A 16,208-nucleotide genomic window follows, 5' to 3' on the forward strand; every position below is an offset into this window, starting at 1 on the left:
ACTAGGTTTGTAACTTTTCTCAATTTATTTCTACTTGAATTTTATTTAAGAGCTGTATTTTTACTTGAAGTAAGGATAACATTGTTAGTATCGGCCATAATGTATATTGCTTTCTTTAAGTTAAAGTTCTGGCTTTTGTTTTCGTAATAAAGTTGTGTACATTTCATCTGTTAGTCTCCAAATAATCTACAAGCAATATACAAGCTTGGATGATAACAAATTTCATCTTCGTAATTCATTTTTAAGCGTATTCTATAAAACTTACCGTTTCTCCTAGTTATAATAAATAATATCATCCGCCTAACCTTTTTACAAAAAGGTACCACTTGAGTACCTACCGCTATTTTATATGGTGTCTCTTAGAAAGGCTGCCTGGTTTCTAACTACCCATAATGACTGCCAAAGATATAGACAGGAAGAAATGATAGCTAATACCTATCAAATTGGATTTGCCTCTCGTAACAAGAGGAATTCGTCATGACAAGATGGTCACTCATCCCCAGACTGAACGTGCCAGGCGTTGCTTACTCTTATGATCGACCGACCTGTGCTGTTGTTCTTAGTTACGAGTTCCTTTCCAACGTTACTTAACCAATAATAAAATTATACATCTAATGTAACAAGACAATAGTGCTAACATTTTCTCCAATAATACGTTCTAGTCTAACACAAAGGGAATTCGCAAACTGTATAGGTATGAGCGGAGTGGTACAAGTATAGTAGTTTTATCCGACATCGTAAAGTTGTCGAATTGAGGCCCGAGGTTTGGCCTAAGTGAAAATATTAGATCTCGCGAGACTGCGGGGCTTGAAAAAATGGGACAGAATGCAGATGCAATAGTTTTTGGAGGTGGCATTGATCAAGATCTCACTTAGGTACTTTATTTCATAACAAAACTGACATAATTTGTTCTGGAATTATTGATCAAATTCATACTAACAATGAAATGTGATCAGGGCCCTTGCCAACAGAAGACGTCTTTCGGCTAATAGATAAATAGGTTTTTTCTGTCACAAAATAATTCACGTACAAGTATATAACAAGATCAGTCTACTTGTGCGATGGCTACATAGTTACAGAAGACGTATATCATCATCATCATTCATCAGCCTTTTTATCGTCCCACTGCTAGACACAGCCCTCCTCTCACTGAGAGAACGATTGAGCGTTACGTTACGGCGTAGACATAGACCCGTATTATGCCTTATCCAATATTTTTTCCGTCATCTGCGTCTGAAACAAACTACGTATAAAAATATCTCTGCTCTCTGAAGAAGCTCGACAATTTTGCCGCCCTTATCTGCGGACAAAAAAGGCAAAACACTTTATTTTATTTAGCCTTGATTTTTAACTTAATAGGGTTTTTTATTAAACCAATTCTGGCTTAAATAGGCGTTAGTACCTAATAGAGCTTTATAAAACTACTTGTTACTATGCTTTAAAATAAGCAACTTAGCTATATTCACTCTGTAGTGATAGCTGAAGTAGATAGTTAAGTAGTTATCACAAAAACAATGTTTTTTCTGTTTCACTTACATTTGTGTAAATTGAATGACTTTTTTAGGATTGCTGGTAATATCCTCGTATACAATCGGTATAAAACTTCCTGTGCCCTTCACCAAGTTTCATTCTATTTATCTTACAGAAATTATTGGTGAAGAGTTTCATAAAGGAAAACATCCCTTCTACCAGGTAATACCAAAATCAGAGCACGACAATCCCCATCAAATTTCTCGTCTATTGACCAAATCCCGGATTAACTCATAATATTAGTAATTAATCAAGGCTTAGTTCTACCTACATGTTATCCTTAGAAATTGTTATTTCTGTCATAATAATATTCCACTCAATTTATCACGCGACATTGCTCACTGGTCTAGGATAGATAGTAATAGGTAGAATAGGTAGTCGACTTCAGTTGGGTTTTTTTTTTAATTCATACATGTCCTTGAGTGAATGTTTCAACGATGAATATTTTGGGAATGGGAAATCATCAGATGAAATACCTCTGTTGACTGAGAGTGACTGAGAGGCAGTGAGAGGGAATGTTAAGCTTACCAGTGCCTCTTTAACTCTTTCCAACAATCCCGCAGCCTTCAGCCCTGGGGAGAGAATATAAGTAGCCTGGGTAACTAACTGGTCATTTTTGACAAACCAGCTTTCTAATACGTAGTAAATGTACATTAATAGATGACGAAGACAAACGAGCCCATGTATCTATGTGACATGCTATATATATAGTTTGACATGACTTTGGTACGAAATAATTGGTCTAAGAGGATTACGTATTAATACTAATAAAACCTGTGGAAGGTTTTGGATACCTGTGATTTGATATTGTTATTGATTTTATCTGTTTAGGATAAGAAAGCAGAAAGCTATGTATAATTAAAACTGCTTCAACATACATGGACATTGGTTCATGTGTCCCCAAAAACTGAAAGTAGGTAGACTTAGCAGTCCTTCTTGCGACGATAAGACCACTGAAGAAATTTTATTCTCCAAATTCAAGGATATCACGTCAAAATGGTTAGGTATCACATAAAATTTACACGTTCTTTAGTCGCAGTAAAATGAAAGACTGGTCGTAAACTCAGTCGTATCTCGCAGACATTCCTTATTATTACTTTGTTAGTATTGATGAGCCAGCCTTATATGTATGTTTTTATGTGACATTGAAGAAAACTTTTTCTGTTGAAGAAAATGGCCAGTATATCCCGATCCTAGTTTTAATGTATACTTTTTTATAAGTCTGAACATTGGTGCTCTTTAAAACTCAGGGAATAATAACATCCTGTAATTTACACATTGGAGTGTAAACTTAGATTTGTGTAAAAAGTAGTGTTTTCAGATGTGTAAACAGGCAACTCGATATAATGTATTCTTTATATAATTTTTCTTTTTTATGAACTCCCAGTCCATATAACAAAAGGTAAAAAAAATACAAAAGTACTTAAAATTCATTGCGTAATCCGAAAAAGGTAATTTTACACCTATAAAAGAACGAATTTTTAATACAAAAATTAAAAAGCTCAACCCATACAATTAATCTGCACAAATAACGAATTAATACTTGAAGAGGCACATTTGTAATATTTCAATGGGGTTTTAATTTTGGCCTTGTGCGTCCCATTCAACCCTCATGACTATTGTTTGGTAGCCATTTCAACCCTGCTTTCAATTTCATTGTTCTAACAGGTATTTTATGCTTAAAGAACTCGGATTTTTTTATTGCTAAATCTTTAATCTTGCTAATATTATTACGGCGAAAATTTTGTATGTATGTGTGCATGGATGTTTGTTCCTATTTCACGTAAAAGCTGGATTTTTATGAAACCTTTCAGTAATAAAGCTTTTAAAGTACCCACACACTACAGACTTAACAGTCGACCGAACTTGGTCCGACGGATCGCATTTTTTTTAAAAGAAAACTAAAACTTAAAAAAACTTTAAAAAATCCGGATAAAGTTTTCAGTCGGTTTGATACTGACTAAATACCTGATCGTATAACATAACTAACGGCCGACTAAAAGTTTGCAATGTGCGGGTACTCTTAATGTATAGGCTACCCGCATTCAGATAAAGATTGATTGATTTGATTGATCAGATAAAGATGTTATTTTTATATTCACCCTACATAACTCAAAATGTTCATTAAAATTCGTTGAGTGGTCTCGCGCGACGGAGTGACAAAAATAACTGAAAAACTTTCAAGTATATTTATTACAGTGTGATAGTGTTTGGTGACATTTGACATACATATACTACAAATACACCTCACCAGACTACATACCATAAAATGAAGCATTGTACAGTAAGTACCGCATCATTAATCTTTGTCTAGACATAATCCTTCCCAGTGTGGAACTAAAACGAAGAAATATATTTCATCCCACTTTCATGTAAGAGCAGCAACTACGTGAAATTGGCTTTCTCTGAATTAATTCTATAGTTACTGTGCTTACGACTTTGTTTCTAAGGAAATTTGATTTATAACCCTCTTTTTATTTTACTATATAATACAAAGACTGAGGTTTATATCTCTGTCGTGTCCGTCGGTCTGTCTGTTCGCGATTTAGTAAAAAACTGAAGCATGGATTTTCATTAGATTTTTACGAATAGAGTGATTCGTGAGAAAGGAGCAGCCGAAAGAAAGTAAAAAAGAATAATGTACCTAAGAGATAACCAATTTAACATACATAACCAAGTTAGTTACTTTAAATATGGTTCATATCAGTCGTTTTCCATTGGTTCACGAATAAAAAAAAATATATATTTTATCTGAATAAGAGCTGTTATGAAATAACCGATTCTAAACATTCATTCAAAAGATGCAACAATATAAAAACTCCCCATCTTCTTATACAAAGGTAAATATCAGGTTGTCGGAATACGAACAAACAAACGTTTTGGAGTACACTTTGTGAAACACAACGCGATCGAGATATTCTTTACACGTATGTAAAGTGATACTGTTTTTATATTCATGGGTATAAACAGGGTTTTGTGGGGCAATAGAACATTTTATGACATCGCAAAGGTTTGAGTTCGACAGAATTGTTTTTTAATGCTTTTTGACCCTTGCTGTGAGTAAATTAGAACTTAGTGTCATAATTTTAGGTATATAGATGCATAGTAGGTACACAATAAAGTTAGGTAGAGGTTTCAGTTAAACGTGTTATTTTGATTAAGTTAATAACTGGCCGAATAATGATTTGAATATAAATTTTCATTGTGAGTTCCTTGACCAAGAAGTCTTTGATTGTTTTTTTATACTTATGTACGAAAATAAAAGTTAATAATAAACTCTTGACACACTTTTCAAATTTTCATTAGAGATTAAAAATTTAATTTCAAAGGTCAGTTTTAAAGTGCAACGTGCCTTTTAATAAAAATGTAGGAGAAAAGCATTATGAGCGTTAAACACGGATGCCATTTTGTGCTAAGTAAATGAAAAACACTCTTTATTTTGTCATCAAAGGAATCCTTTTTCTTTCCTGCGGTGATTGTATGTCCTAGGAGAATTTTATGGATTTAAGGAAATGTGTGACCCGAAACAATTTTTAAGAAAATCTTGATTCCAATCAAAGTTTCAGTCGGTCTGACACCGGTTAAATACCCAATCTTTGTTATGAGCCATTCATCGTCATACATTTGTTTCAAGAAAGAAATAAACCGGCCAAGTGCGAGTCGGACTCGCGCACCGAGGGTTCCGTACAAATCCTGTATAGATAAAAAGTGAGTCTTGCGCCAACCGTTCAGTTTAGAACAAACATAGTTATGGTAATTTCGTGAGAGTCAAAATAGTTAATATTTTTTATTTTACAATATAACTAAAATAGTAGGCCAGTACCTTGTAAAAGTTATTTATATACAACATTTTATTGTCATCATTCAGAAATCTGATTGAAAATAACTAATTATGTTTTAAAGGTCATTGGGCATATCTGACCCGCTTTGTAAAAAGTGGCGGACATGAATCAAAGTAGTTTTAAATCGTGGAGAATGGTATGACGTTTCTTTGAATATAAATATTTTATTAAAATTCCATGGGGACGAATGTCCAGGATCGTTTGAAAAATATAAAAGACAAGCAGTTTCAGAGGATTGTAGAGGTTGCAATGCTAGTTTTTATTGTTAAAGACTTTTCATAAAGAAGGAAGATGCCAATTCGGATGACCAGGATCTGATGAGGATCTGGAAACCCTGAGATATCGAGGGCAACTCTTGAATATTGTAGGCACGCATCGAATCAAAACCAGACATGTGACTGTATTTTTGAGGGTACTGGTAAACAGTAAAGGTTTGAAGCTGATTTGATTATGGAGACTACAGAGTCGAGGAACTCCTGAACGGTATGTTGCAACTACCACGTGTTTGGGCTTATTTTATTCGTATTGACGAGAACTTTTCACAAAAGTTAAAATAAAACTTTTACAAAAAAACAACTTCCAAAAACAACAAGAAAACTGTTTATATGCATCGGTCTAGATCTCGGTGGTTAAATAAATATAGATGCATCCTCTAGACACCGACTTCTAGACCTAATCGCATTGGGGTAACCTGTAATGGTAAATGTATGTAGATAAATAAATAAATATGAGCCCAAACACGACGTAACTAAAACATGCCGTTGAGGAGTACTCTCGACTTTCTCACGTCTCCATGATCAGGTAAGCTCTAAACCTTCACTGTTTGATAGTATCACCAGACATACATCTGAGAATCAAGTTTTAATCCTATGCATGCCTACAATTTCTGATAGTTGCCCTCGATTTCTCAGGATTTCCATCATCAGATCCTGACCTGATGACAATGGAAATAAAGGCAGTATACTCTTTCACTACAAAGAAATGATTTCTCAAATCCGTCAAACTTGGTCGTTTAAATTCTCCATTGAAATGAGGAAAATATTTGATGTTTACACCTGATGCTTTAATGTTTTATGTAACTTCAAATTTATCATTTTCGCAATTTTTCCTTTATCTGTACTTTATAACGTTGCTTCTTGCCGAATTTCAAGATTCTGAGTTCACGGGAAGTACCTTGTAGGTTTTGATTCCCTAGCGTGTGACGGAAATTCGTCTAAGGTGTCGGTATAACTGCTGTATCTTTGATCGCGTTAACTTAGAAGTTTGATTTTTTCCTAAAGGGACAATAGACCTAAGTATTTGGTATAAATTTCAATTTGATACCTTTATTCGTTCGTGAGAAATAAGGTAGTAAGTTTCATTTTATTAAAATATTTTTTTTATGTTATTTAACTAAAAAAATGAGATTTTCAGAATTTTTCCTATATTTGCATTATATGACAATGCTTCATGCCAAATTTCAAGACTCTGAGTTTACGGGAAGTATCCTGTAGGTTTTGATTCCTTTGCGAGTGTCGAAAATTTGTTGAAAATATCGACATAATCGGCTGTATCTTTTGATTGGCTTGGCTTAGAAGTTTGATATTTTCACAGCTTAAAGAGGCAATAGACCTGAGTATTTCATGTGAATTTCAGCTTGATACGTCCACGCGTTCTTGAGATAAAGGGTCTTGACAGACAGACAGACAGACAGACAGACAGACAGACAGACAGACGGACAACAAAGTGATCCTATAAGGGTTCCGTTTTTTCTTTTTGAGGTACGGAACCCTAAAAACAAATACTTTTGGAATTGGAATATACAGGTTACCATTTCTAGATTAACACACAGTACATTTTCTATCTAGAAAACGTCCGTTCTGCACGAGTGAATCCACGGGAAAAGCTAATCTCTTGGCTCCTGTGATACCTTTCTTAAAACCAAGTCTGAACGTATTATGTGCCCATGCTTTGTACTGTAGCAAAAGCCAGGACTCCTTTGTCAATTTCTTGCTTTAGTTATTTCTTTTAGACTTCAAAATGGATTAATTCCAGTTCTATTAGGTTAACGGTTATTTTATTAAAGTGGTCAAAGTTTGGGCGTAGTAGGTACCTGCATTATTAAAAAATCTTTATAAAAAATCTGTCAACAAGTATGAAATGGCTTAAAATATGCCTATTTACCACGCCAGAACTATACCTACTTACATTCTCTTAATTCTCAATTCTCTTTAAAGATAAAAAAAAACTATTTAAATACATTTATACAGAAGAATTAATTTCCTAAGCCTGTATTTTAAATGAAATAATCAAAGTTTCCAGTACCTTCTTATGCCCTTTAAAAAACACTTTTTCAGCTCAGCTGCTCACATGATATAATCACTATCTCTTGCACGTACGTATATCTTTAGTCACTCAGACATCTTAACTGAAACTTTGAAAAGCCTATCAAAGTTAGGTAAACTGAAGTGATTGTATACACAAATCATGAACCAGGCCATTGGAGGCGCTGGTCCTGCTGAAATAGCTTCGTCTTTTGGAATACTGATGTTAAATGTATTACCGTTGTAAGGTATAGGAAGTAGCGATATTTGTTATAATATGAGACGATCCTTACAAAATTGTAGCATTTAAATTGGATGTATGTATATAGATAGACATTACTGATTTGTAGGAAAGACGGTGAATGAAGAAAATAAGGTGAGGTTATAGTATTAGAAAAACGAGCTATTATTGTAACTATTGTGTCTATTCCTGGCACTGCATAATTCCAGGATGACATTATAGAATTGAAATCGAAGTAAGAAAACATTTATTTATTTTTTCGTAGAATTCTTGTAGCTCAGCTCTTAAATAGCCAGAACGGGAATTTATAATTTCATCTTTTTACACAGTACCAACCCAAAAATGTATCATTTACGAAAGCGTATCCATTACATTTTATTCATTAAACAATTGCCTTTCTCGCTTTTTCATTATAACTTATACCACACTCCAAGGCTTTGTGTACACATTACGTATTTAAAGTTAAACATCAATTTCTATTCAATTCAGCCTCCATCGGTTGTTATGACTACAGGTGAATTTACATAAATTGACAAACTTTAATGGAATCCCGTAATTAAAGGATACCTGGTAATTATTGGTGAATCGGTCAATGTGAGTTATAGGACAGTACCCGTACAAGTTGTTCATAGTGTTAGAGTAAAAACATTTAATTATCTTCGTCTTCTCATCTTTCCTATAATATTCTTTGTAGAATTTTCTGATTTTATAAGAAACTTTTAATGCATTTTGAACTCAATTACAAACAAACAAACTAGTGACCGTGTTTGTACAAACAAATGAGGTGCCTATAAGACTATTCCCGGAATGCTAAAAAACATAAAAATATAGCTAGAAGAGCTATCAAAACATTCACGAACTACTTTGTCTTCAAAAAACAATTGAAAACTCTGTAAAAAAAAGAATTCTCCAAAGGCAATTTAAATTAACGATCAATAATAAATGATTTGGCGAGTTTTTCTCCGTTTTAATCATGGCAAGAGTAAGTAAGTCTGATAAAGAAATTTTGTTCGGCGAGTTAATCCTTCGATACTCGACTCGAGTAAACCACGTCTTCCACTCAAATCGTTAATTAACGAAGTTTTCAACGATAAAGGTCTATTTTCTGACGTTGTTTGCTTAAATAATTAATTTGAGGCCTTTTTATTCGAGGAAAAATCCTCGAGATTTATTTTTTGTGTTAATAGACTAGGAGTGTTTTTAATGATCGGTATAATAATTGTTTTTGTAATAATGATTGAAAACAATTAAGGTGCTTTTTTGAAGGTTGAAAGGATAGCTATATTGGCGTAGTTAATAAGTAAAAGAGGAAATTGAGAAAAAAGGAATCGATTATTTCCTCTCAATTAACTTCGTTCAATTCCGTTGTATATTTTTTACTTGTATCTACATATATACAAACAGCTTCAAAAAACCGCCCTCAGTCTCTTTATATAGTCCCACTACTGGACACAGGCCTCCTCTCACAAAGATGAGCATTGAGCGTTAATGATTACGCTTGCTCGATATAGCTTGCTCTTTATAGTCCATTTTCCCCGAAATGCTTTGCCTTACACAACTGTCGAAATAAAAATAATATATTAAACAAAAGGTCATTTAAAAAAGTGAAAGGGTATTTCAATTTCAAATGTTATCTTGTTAACTCTGTCGCCAAATAAAAAAAAAAAACACATTTTGACCATCAGAAAACTAATTCAAAAGTCCCCTAAAACTTATTCAAATACCATTACGCCATTATACAAAACAGTGCGTTCTACAATACTGATGCAACTTGCTACTGCAACATGCGGTACCACAAAGTTAGTCAAAGCGTGCACAAGACACAGTTCAGTGTTTGTGTTACGTTGCAGATTGGTTATTAGTTGTGTTTGCTTTGGTAAGTGAAATTGTTTTTGGTAATGGGTTGTGGTGGCCTAGTGGTTGAAGAAACAGTCTCTTAAGTATAAGTTTGCAAGCACCAACGTAACTATTGATGTAAGTATATCTTCGACAGCAATGACTGAAGAAAAACATCTTGAGGAAACCTGAACTATTAAAGTCTGAAATTGAAAACCTGTCTTGAGTAAGCATCGTGATTAACGCTCATTTTTTCCCTTTTATTGATAAAGGCACTGATGCTGATGAATTACAAAGTGAGTGAATCAATTAAAGTGGATGCAGGCTGCTTTTTGTATATCTTTGGTAGTGGTTATGGAAAGTCAGAAGCCAGAAAGTTTGACAAAAAAGTAGACTTGGGTTATTTAGGTGCGTAACTCGATTGAGGAGGCTAGATAGGCTTGCACGTCGCGTTGATGGCGAAAATACATACACATCTCAAATATACCTTTGCCTAACTAAGCCGAACGGTACCGAACTAAGCCGAAGATAGCCGAACGTAATCAAGTCAACTGTATCTATCGTATGCCGTGGAGCGCAGTTGAGGAAACATTGAATTTGGCAAACGACGTCACATATGGTATCAGTTTGTACACGGTTTGTACAGATGCACAGAGTTCTGACCTGGTAACGAATGCTTGAGTTCGAGTTTCTGTGACTAGATTTGGGAAGCCATCTTGCATTGAGAGACGTTAATTTTGAATGTAGTGATGAATGGAACTAATTTTGACGTACATTTTAAAATAAAAAAATCAAACCACATGGAAACCTTTAAGTTTTATCTTATTAAGCACATAACAAAAAATAAGCCATTGATTTTTAAAGTGCTTTGAACATACGTATGTTAGTTATCTCGTCAAAATATTGCGATACCTAGTACCTCTTGTACCATTGCAAGGGTGCAAGGGTACTTTAATTCAGCCTTATGACTAGGCTCCACCACAAAGAAGCGGAGTGAAGAAGGTTTTAAATAACCAATAGGATTTCATCACTCACAGATACTACTGAGTGAGCGAAGACGGGATGTTAATCTAAGGAAAGAATTGGTAGTTTTAAACTTCTCCACTCCGCTCTACTTGGATGGATTCTGGCCCTAATTGCGAAATAGGTAAATCAGATTCAAATAGTTAGCAGCACTATGCATGACGTATCAAAGCGGGTACAGTCAAACACAAAGTTGCGAACAGTTGCAAACGACGTTACACGCGGTATCGATACTGTAAACTAAATGGCAAGCTTCGGTACTGGTACTGTCGTGCACACAAGTGTTAGGTTTGGTGGCAAAGGAATTTCATGTGAAGATTTTGGTCTGAAATTACGTTATGTCTTTCTTTCTCCTGCCCCGTTCCCAAATATTACTTGGGGTCGGCGCAATATGTCATTTTCTTCCATTTTCCCCTGTCACTCGTCATACTGACACTCACTCCCTTCCTATTCATATCATCTTTCAGGCAATCCATCCATCTTTTCTTAGGTCTTCCTCTTCCTCTCCATCCATCTACATTCATACTTAGCACACACTTTGTTGCATGCGTATCATCCCTCCTCATTACATGTCCATACCACGACAATCTTCTACTTCTCATCTTTTCTGTAACTGGCGCTACTTTCAGACTTCCTCTAATGTAATCATTCCTCACTTTATCCATTCTTGTAACACCACACATCCATCTCAGCACTCTCATTTCTGTTACATGCACTCTTTTCTCGTCCCTCTTTTTCAATGCCCAACACTCCGATCCATACAGGACGACAGGTCTAATGACGGAATTACGTTATGTAGGGGTAATAAATATTGCATATTATATTGTATTGTATATATTTGAAATATAAATATGTATTTCAACTATGAGTGGAGACTTCATAGGGCAGTCAGGTCAGGCGCCTTTTTGTTGGTCAAGAAAATTATGACCAAAACGAATAGTTGCAGTAAATTAACGAGTTGTTTGGGTTCCTTGAGACATCTGTCGAAGATTGGCCTAGATTTAAACTCCCCAAAGACATGTCGTTAACTATCTACCACCATAAATTCCTTAGTTAGAAAACACAGCCCCCAAATCCTTTGATTTATAGACACCATGGCCACCAAACTGGGAGACACTTTATGAGCTATTAAAAGGACAAAAGGGCCACATTAGTTATTTATGAACCCTTTATTTTCGGATTATTTTCCCTCTGTTTCGAAAAGAAATGGGTTTGGTTTGAAAACAGGAAAATTATTACTAAAGTAAGTATTTTTATTACTTCCTTCACAAGCTGCAGTTTTTCAGTTTATTTAGTCTGGTTTGCTAATAATGGCCATATGTATAGATAAATACTGATGTCGGATAGCTTATAGCAAGGGTTTTCTTAAATCTGCCTGATAAGGCCTGTCATATAATGAAAAGTACTATTGGCTCTGGTTATCTTGAAATCCATTTTCCCAATAAAGTTTTAAAAAACTATCTAATAGATTTTAATCAAACTTGGCAATGATATAGCTTATAAGTAGTATATCAGAATAACAAATATACTACTTTAATCCGGATGCAGTAGTTGTAGTTCCCTTAAGACATAAATGGATTCTTTTGAATAATTTTGTATTAATTTATTTGGTAGTCAAAAGTATACATATGTATCACAAAATTACACACATGTAATACATGTTGTAGACGTTTGAAATAAAACAAATTCATTATTTATTCCGACCGTTCTTTTTCCAAGTAAACTCGTGAAAAACGAGCTACTATTTAAATATCCATTACAATGAAATATTGAATCAATTGTGCCTTTGTCAGAATTGTTCAATACGTCGTCGGAAATAAGCTGTAATATTAACAACTCTTTTGTACTCGCATGTACACGGTAAATGGAATGTTCAAATTGTACTTGTTTCTCTTGACTTGTTTATTATTATATACTGTTCAATTTATTGTTTCACGTGTTGGATAATTAGGGTCTAGTTAATAAAATACAAAAGCGTATAGTGGCTGTGTTCTTATCTTACATATACTAGCTTCCTTCCTTGTGTGTTGATAAATAATAGCCTATGTGTTAAATCACCTTTCTACTTACCAAATTTCAACCAAATCTGTTTAGCCGTTTTTGCGTTAAAGAATAAGAAACATACATCCATACATTCTCACAAACTTTTATCCGCTCGAAAAAACCAAGCGAAAAATCTGCTTGTGTGAAAGCGCTGTTAATGGCCATACTGCCACGCGCAGCTGTAATTTTTTTAACTGAAATTCATTCATAATTTTCTCCCAAAGTAACTACTTTCTGTATCGACATTACCAATGAAACTTTTCTTCAACACCCACGATAAGTTCTTTGAAAAAGGTGTTTTTTTTTTCGAAAAACTTCCCAGAAATGTAACATGAACTTTGTTGTACTTTTTCATTCACATACTGATCACGTATTTAGGAAAGCGTTCGTGACGGGACCAAGTTAGGGATTTTAGGATATATTCTTTTATTGTGGGCACAAGTTTCTTAAAGGTTTGATCCAGGGTTACAGAAAAGTGTAAATAGGAGCATTTTATCTTTACACATTAAAGTTGGAATAAACTGCAAATACTTTTTTATGACTTTTTAACCGGTGAACAAGTTTTTTTCAGTACGAGAAAGATAACTTCAGTTATTTTTCAAATTGATTTCTTCAACATATTGCTGGCAAAAATTGTCTTGCCTATTTTACCTTTAGGATTAATATATATATAAGGAGGAGGAGCAATATTCTACTTGTATTATAAGTCTTGTATTATTACAATTTTTATGAAACTTCATGAATTCTTAGTGGATAAGTATTCTGTCACAAAATATAGCCAACAAAATTAATTTACTATAGTTTCGCAGGTTTTTACTAAAATATTATTAAGCACACTATAAGCAAATTAGAATATCTAACAATGTACAAAAACTTAATAAGAATTTTATCATAAACTCTAAACACAATACAAATTCACCGTGTTTTCTGAGCAATGTCGTGTTATTTACGCGTTTAAATTTATGTATCACAGCTGAAACTATCTAGAAACACGAATTTATTATAAAACATAAACGACACTTTTAACATTCCATTAAAATTTACAATCCATTGCTGGTTTTGTTCGACAACTTTCCACTGTCTACACAATTCTTCCATACAAGCTACGCAATGGATGTTGAAGTATGAGATAGTTTCGTGAAAAATTTTGCCCGCGTTCAAAAGTTTCGTAGATTTGGACCAGACAGTATCGTGTTACATGGTCGTTTAGCAAACATAAAATTGTTTTATTCTCTGCATAACCGCTGTGGTCTGAATAGTCTGTGGCCACCCTGTATTTTGGTTTATAGTTCTATAAATAGCAGGTTTTGCTAATGACTTAATGTTGTTCGTGTTTTGGAATAAAGAGATTTTGTTAGTTATCATTATGACATTAATAATTATAAGAAACACTAATTATACCTTTAAATTATTTCACTGTCACATGTTTCGAAACTCCCTAGACAATAGACATATTTTGTTTGAGCAAAAATAATATTAATGCATTTCCAATAACGATAGGGACTGAATTTACAAGAAATGTAATAAAACTCAAAAACAGGCAGATGAATAGCCCTGGAAACAATGCTACATTTTGGTATTTTGTAACTAAAAACGAGTTGTTTCCTGCAATTTCATCTACATTGTGAGAAAATATTTTCCAAAACAAAACCTTCTTTTCTCAAATGTACCTACCTATCACAACATTATTAATTTCAAATCGGTTTAGGCAGTTTGTCGATAGAGTTTCTTTTGTATGTATAATATTTGCACAAAGAAATACTACCTTTTGTGACATAGAACACAGACTTTAGCTAAGCATAAACTTAGAAACGGGGACGTATATTTTTTGCAAAGAAACAAAGTTTCTTTTGACTCGTCAAAAGCTCTGTTTGTGAAAACTTTCAGCCCTCCTTGATACTTCATCCCCGTCACATGCAAATATTAAAGTTATTATTGTGAGAAAATTATTATTAATTCCGTTTAAACCAAAAATACTTTCTACATTTGCAGATAGTGATAATTAATCTTACAATTTGTCTACCTCTATGAAACGTTTAACTTACTTTACCACTTGCTTTTTTATTTGGTCAATATACCCATCAAAATTTTAATGCTTTATTAAATTCGTCGTTATTATACTTTTGACCAACCAGATTTATCTATCTCAAATACATTGGTCAAAAGTATTATCAAAACGTGAAACTCTTTCAAACCTCTACCCTGTTATAGTAACAAAGTATTTGTAAATTCATACAAACAAACATTAACACCGCAAAAACCTAACAAAGCTATCGAGATTTACCTGGATTATCGCGAACAAAAAAAAAGTTTCGTTTCCCTACAAAAGTCTGTGTACATACATACATTCATACAAGATTTACGGCATGAATATTTTGTAGAGCACAAAGATAAGCCTCTCACATATTCTGAGGCAAAAAAACTCTTCTGTACTTAACAATTCAACCGAGGAAAGATTCAGTGTGTTTATCTTGAAATATTTGGTACACAGGTAAATGGTCAAAAAGATTGATCTACACTATGTACTACATCTACACTTATTAATAAGGAAGAAAGATTTTTTAGTTTGTAAGTTTGCTTGATAGCGCTGAGCTTAGAAACTGCTGATCCGCTTTGAAAAAATATTCAGTGTAAGACTGTTAATTTACTAAGAGAGGTTTTAGGTTACTTATTTTCCGGGTGCCTGAAGTTATGCCTATAATAATATATTAGAATGCGACTTGAGATTATTATAATTTACGATGTGATGATGATTTACGGCGCGTGTACGTAAAGTAGACACTCCAAACGACTCCCACTTTTTAGACAGTCATTTGAAAGGATATTATGGCTAAATTAAGTCAACCATTAGGATGTTAAACTTTCTACTTTTGATAAATTTTGATTGACGTATCTGTTAATCCCAAAACCTATTCATGTAAGCACGGAGCCATTACTTTGTTTTCACGTATAAAGTTTCATGTAAGCCTTTTGTCTTACACGAAGGGATCGTTGCGAGTCACACAAAGGAACTGATACAAACTTGTAACTTTGTTCGCGACTTATTTATTATCTTTTGATAACAATTTTGTTGGAGAAATACCTCTGTTATTTTGGCGTCCTTAAGCAAGGATTTTATGATTATTCTAAACCAAGTTTACAGTCGATTCCAAATGCACATAGGTATAATATGTATAAATTTTAATTCAGAATTAAAGGATTTAGAAAAGTATTGATTTCATCACATTAGAGGTCGATGTCTTAAAGTTTCTGCTGTGTTTATTTTGCCACCGATTTCTGAAACTAAAAGATACAAAGAAATCTTTGCGAAAAATGTTCAAACTGAAGCTTTCAAAACTTTTGTTTCGTAACTCTCTCACGATAGGTTGGAATTTATATTCATTGGATGCG

This window comes from Helicoverpa armigera, chromosome 21, assembly GCF_030705265.1.
Source record: "Helicoverpa armigera isolate CAAS_96S chromosome 21, ASM3070526v1, whole genome shotgun sequence".
Classification (NCBI taxonomy): Eukaryota; Metazoa; Arthropoda; class Insecta; order Lepidoptera; family Noctuidae; genus Helicoverpa; species Helicoverpa armigera.